This window comes from Oculina patagonica, chromosome 7 (genome assembly GCF_052425735.1).
Source record: "Oculina patagonica isolate OP01 chromosome 7, crgOcupat, whole genome shotgun sequence".
Classification (NCBI taxonomy): Eukaryota; Metazoa; Cnidaria; class Anthozoa; order Scleractinia; family Oculinidae; genus Oculina; species Oculina patagonica.
This window is the reverse complement of record NC_135764.1, coordinates 28,178,459-28,184,465: the sequence shown is the minus strand read 5'-3', so window position 1 is coordinate 28,184,465 and position 6,007 is coordinate 28,178,459. Positions and strand designations below refer to the sequence as shown.

The following is a 6,007-nucleotide window of genomic DNA, read 5'->3' as shown; positions in this document are numbered from 1 at the left end:
GTACTTTTGACTGTGGAAAGCTAGCAGCCTTAGCCTGCGAATACAGCCGCCTCAGCAGCCATGTCTTCAAGCCAATCCCGCTATGCCTGGAAAATATTTTGAAATATTTTCCAAGATATTTTCCACCTCCTTACACGTTTCAGCCATTTCTTCAACGACAAAACGTTGTTTCTATTCCAAGATCTGTCGCCATGTTGTTTTTCATGAGATCATGACAGAAAAGAGTACAGGAATGACGTAGCCGATGAACACGAAAACGAGGCCCAAAGCCCCTGAAAAAACCCGAGGAGCGGCCAATTTGCAGTCTTCACAATAAACTCGATTTCTCCCGGCTTCTGACAGGCCGAAACAAAATTAGGATGTGTTCTCGAGCATGATGAGAGAACGCAATTAAAACCGACTTGTGCATGACATAAAAAAAAACCCGATGAACCAGGACCCTAAACAGAACGACTTAATTTTACTAAAAATTGACGGACCGAAACTGACCAATTAATGTTGACAAAATAACATGCGTCTTACAATAACATCACGGCAAAAATGACCAATCAGCTCTAATCCTCGTTGGAAGGGGGATAGAGGAGGGTGGACTCCACCTCATTTTTTTTTTTTTTTTTTTTTTTTTTTTATTTAGATAATTGACGCCTTACTTACAATAATAAGTACACTTACAATAACAGCTAGCACAATACTTACAATACTTAAACACTAATAAAGACAACACTAATACACAAAAACTGGATTTTTTTTTTTTTTACAATACTTGTAGTACGACGGAAGAAGAAGAAAAAAAAAAGTACACTAGAAGCGCAAAAGAAAGGTATACAACTACACACACACAAAATATAGCTAGCAGCTGGCTTTGGATAACAACAAAAGAGATTATGTGTTTTCACTGCTACAAAGGGTGGTCCACTTGTTCCTATGTTTATTATAATTACCATTTCTGATAGCAATCTCTCTTTCTGATTGAATTTTACTTTTAAGCAAACAAATAAAGACCTCAAACATTGGATTTTCAGACTTGATTTTTGAAAGGTAAATGTGATATTTGCCTATTAAAAAGAAGTGGTTTAGCGCATAAAAACTAGAAGATCCTGGTTTATAGCCATAAAGAATTTCAATAGGTTTTGGATTTATATTTTCAAAGCGTTTTACGTTCCACCATTCGATTGCCATAATCCAAAACTGTTTCACATTAGGACACTCGCAAAACATGTGTTCTAGTGTTTCATTTACATAATTACACAACTCACATACTGGTGAGGCTTTTATCTTCATTTTATATAGTCTTTGGTTTGTGGGGAGAATGTTATGGATTAATTTGTACTGAAAGCTTCTTAGTTTATTTTCTATTGTGATTTTGAAAGGTAGTTCATAGATGGCTTCCAGGACGCCACCTCATTGAGGTTTCTTCGTTATTTTGATTAGGGCGGTTAATACTCTATGATGCTAAAACTTTCAGTAGCTGTTCATTGATGCCTTGCAGAAATTTTGATCTGGTTCACACTTGCGAAACAAACGCAAGGGAAAATACGTGTGAACTAGTTCAATGTCATACAAGCGCCGACGCGAAGAATGAAAAAAAAAATCATTTCCTTGTCCTTACGTTTTCATTTCACACGGTGTAAACTGGGGCAAAGCAAGCAAGTGAAAGTTGACTGCAGTGACCATTCTGCACTCAGTTTATGTAGTGAGAATTCTTATTTTTTTCATGCACGAAGTATGAATTGGAGATAATGGCCTGGCCGAGTATTTGTTTTTTGGCTTGGAATCCTTACCCTATTATAAAAACTAACCGCAAGTCAGTCCTGAGGCGTGACTTGTCTGCCATCATGCAAAACGACCTCAACAGCGCCTGCGTATCTTACGCCCTTGCGTTTGCGTTCTACGTGTGAACGTCTCTTACGTTTCCGTTTGCGTCGCACGTGTGAACCAGGTTCACGTGTCGACGTCTGCGTTCGAGCCAAGTAGCCCATCAGGCTGGAGTCTTATCCCAATTTCAGTAGCACAAAGCCACTAGTACTATTTCTACTCCCCCTGGATGGAAACACTACCCCAAGTAGTAAATTTCCCGTTTGGAGAGAGGCACTCTTGCCCAAGAACACAACGCAGTGTTACTTGCCAGGGGTCGAACCCGGACTGCTTGATCTCGATCTGGAATCCAGCGCGCAAACCATTAAGCTACCCCCCCCCCCCCCCCCTCCCCCTTTAGTACACGAACTACATAGTTACACGATTAGACGATTATAGGTTCAGGCTCGTAACCAGGATTTTGCCATTCTCGACCCCAGAGCACTTCTCTTTTGCGCAAGGGGGGGGGGGGGGGGGGGGTAACCTCACCCGGAAAATTTTGAAAAAAAAAATAGGTTATCTGAGACAGCATTTCGTGCGTTAAAAAGACAGTTTGTTAGGAAGCAAGGCAGGTAAAAGGTAACGTAACAACTACAATAATACTGGTGCATTTTCAAATTCAAAACTTATTCTTTTTAAAAAAACAGAACAGCTCCCAGCGAAATCACTTTCTTCCGTGGCATTTTACGGACAAAATTGTCCACGAATTGACATGATCTAACTGCCGCCTTTCTCTTTTTCTCGTTTTGTTCTCTTCGGCCCATTTTATTACGGATTCTTCGAGAAACTACATTTCAATACTGAGCACCGTGTTCCGAGCCTAACAAGTACCCAGTCTCCTCTCTTTTAGGTAACACTTGAGAACATAAATAGCACTTCAAACGGTTCGACAATGAAAGACATATGGTAGAATGTATCGTTGAAATTAACCTAGAATCACAGAGCTTGTTTCAAAATATACCACACGAATCTACATATGGTGGACCTTGAATCCAAAGGGCCACATTTAATGTAAATAGTCAAAGTATACAATAGTATAGAAATACTATTCTCCTTTATTCATTTTGATGTTTTTTTTTTTCACTGAGCGGACTTCCAAGGCTCGTGGGGGTGGGGGCGGGGGCGAACGCACCCGTCGCACAACCCCTCCCTACGGGCCTACAGGTTACAAGATTATCCGGGGCGTAATAACGGGGAATGTTGGAGGATTGTGTTCAAATCATGTAACCAAAGTCTGTGTTTTCAATACCACTGCGTAGAAATATCTTCCCATCCTAAAGACCTTTTTTTCTTTTATATCTTAATACACATCACTTTAAAAGGACGGCCATCACATACAATGTTATTAATAAATTTTATTTACATTTTCTGTAGCAGTAGAGAAAAATTCTTTCTAGTTTACAGTATTTTTCCTTCCTTGATGCGTATAGAATTACTTTTTATTAATCGTGGAATTTTTAATACGTCACATGTCTTGAGAGAAAGTGTTGTTAGATGTGTAATGACGTCATCCTGGCTGCGTCCCAACCTGTCTGTCATTGAATTTGTCCAATCATCAACGCTGATATTGATTCACTAGTGAACAAAAGTGACGCAAGCGTCCAGATGCAACCACTTTGAATGACTCTCTCCGTTTGTCTTGCTGCTATGCAAATTTCAAAAAAGAAGCTAAAAATTCTAAAAAACAACTCCTAAAGATTGCAAAACGCAAGCCTACAATCCCCAAATATGCAAACACAAGCCGTTAAATTACAAAACCCTACAACTGAAAAAGCCTATAAGAACTAAGAAAATGCAATAGCACACTAACAAGCAAGCTAAAAATTGTAAAAAGCAAGCTACGCAAAATTGCAAAATGTCTAAAATTGCAAAATCCTCTAGCCGCTTAAATTAAAAAAAAAATGCAAAAAAATATATATAAAAAACGAGCAAACTTTAAAAAAGTTACTAAAAGCAAAACAAAAAAGCTGTGCTAAAACGCAAGCTATTAAAAATTGCAAAAGGCCTAGAATTGCATACCTAGTCGCTAACCTGCAAGCACCCAAAAAAGAAACAATTAAAAAGCTAAAACAGCAACAAAACAAACGTAACCAGTCATGCGCAGTGGTAACATGAACGCTTGCGTTACTTTCATTCAATAATGATTCTATATCCGCGCATCTAATTGGATAAAAACATAGCCAGCAGCTTGGGACATGTGCAGTATGACGTCATGTTACATCTCACTACATTAATCTCACCCAAACCAGTGACGTAATCCTATTTCTTTTTCTTTTTTTTTTTTTTTGCTTTTTTTGCTTGTTTTTGTTATCTTTGCTTTCATAGGACATAACAAGTACTTACTATTAATGATTTTTTTTTCAAATAAATGAAGGTTCCAGCCCAGAAAAGTTCAAGTTTTAAAAGAGTTTTCACAAAAATATGTGACTAGAATGATATATATATAAAAAACACTTTTCTGTCGGGATTTTGTAGTTGTATCTTAACTCAGTAATACAAAGTTTCTATAAAAAAAAAGAGTACTCGGCAAAATTTAAAAATGCACTGAAAGTAAGAACTTTTTAGAAAGTATCTTGAGAATTTTTTCTCATAGAATAAAAAGTAAAGTTATTTACACTGTTTTTCAGAAATTATTCTTCTGGAAGACTTTCCCTGAACACTATTTACACTGATCCTTAAAGAAAATATATAATGAATCTTGCATTATATTTACAACTATTTACAATATTTACAGTTATAAGTTTTTACAAAAGTATGTATCCATTAATATTTCACCAGAATATCGTTTTCGCATCAGACAGGTTTTAACCGGTAACAGTTGAACTGGATCTGAGGGGAGATAAAAAAAAATACATTAGACATAATAAACTAAATCAGCCTACGGTACAGTAAACACCCCATTAAACAAGAGACCCCCCCAAGAATAGAAAAACACAGTCAAACTAGCCAATATTGATTTAATTAAAATCAAAGAAAGTAATTTATAAAAATCTAGCTCTTTGGTAGTATCTAATATACAAATCTAAGAACAGCTTAGGAATTCTTTGAGGCTGATAATCTGTCACTGAGAACCCATAAAAAACCCTCTGTTACTTCCTCTCCTGCACCCATTGTGACCCATTGTGACTCTTTTTGAGTACGAAACTCCATCTATTTATGAGAGTCATGCAACCTAAAAGGGAGGTTTTAGGCTCTAGGGTAACGCATATACTCTTTGCCGGATCAAACTTCCCCCAAACTGCGAACGTCACGAGGATCGTCTCCCATCGGATGCTCGGGATTTTTGTCCAGTGGACCAGGTCGAAACAAACTGTTATAGCAGTAATATGTGAATTAAAATGTTTCGTACTTTGCGCTTAGAGACGCTTACCTTAAAGTTTTAATCCAGTCGGGCGATTGAATTTTGTTTACTGACAAATAAAACGAGAATGGTAAGAAGTCTTTTCTTCGACAGATCTGTGATTAAAAGTTTTGCGCCAGCCTGAAAGAAAAACAAAGACAAAACATTTATAACCACGTTACTAGTAATGCTTCAAGAGAAAACGTAGACCAATGCGCATTTGTTGCGGATTCTACGAGTCTGTTCTAGGAGCTCGGTAAAAAGAACAAATGTAAGGGGGAATGGAGAGTAGTTGGGTTTTTTTGAGAATGCCCATCTCACAAGCTCTGCTTATCTTACCTTCAACTTCAAGGAGATACTTGAGTTCATTCCGAATAATACAGCAACATACAGCAAAGTTCTTTTGCTTATCACTAGAGAAAGAGAAATAGGAAAACAATCGAATTATCATACTGAATGTATGAAACTGGAGCTCGCAACGTTAAAAAAAAAATAATTATGTAGCAATTTAAATTGAAGATCGTCTTTTTTACTAATTATTAAGTAACAAACAACTGGAATATAACAGAAATTAGTTGAAAAGGAGCGTGATAACTGAATTAAACAAAAACGTGTAAATTCAACAACAATATCTACAGAGAAGGAGAAGATTATTTTTGCTTACAGGATTTCAAGATCTTGCTTCCTTTCAACAACTTCACTTCTGTGTTTAGAAACGGTGAGCCAGTCTTGGGTTAGACCATTGAGTTCTTCCTCGCAATCTAAAAAAAAAATCAACAAATACAATGACTTACTGCATTTCAAAGAGGCTAC

General features: G+C 37.1%; 1 protein-coding gene across 2 annotated transcripts in view; it reads left to right on the top strand.

The window, feature by feature from the left end:
* Positions 1 to 6,007, top strand: part of LOC144660590 (P-selectin-like) — a 179,468-nt gene that overhangs the window by 75,713 nt on the left and 97,748 nt on the right. The gene's annotated exons all lie outside the window — the stretch shown is intronic.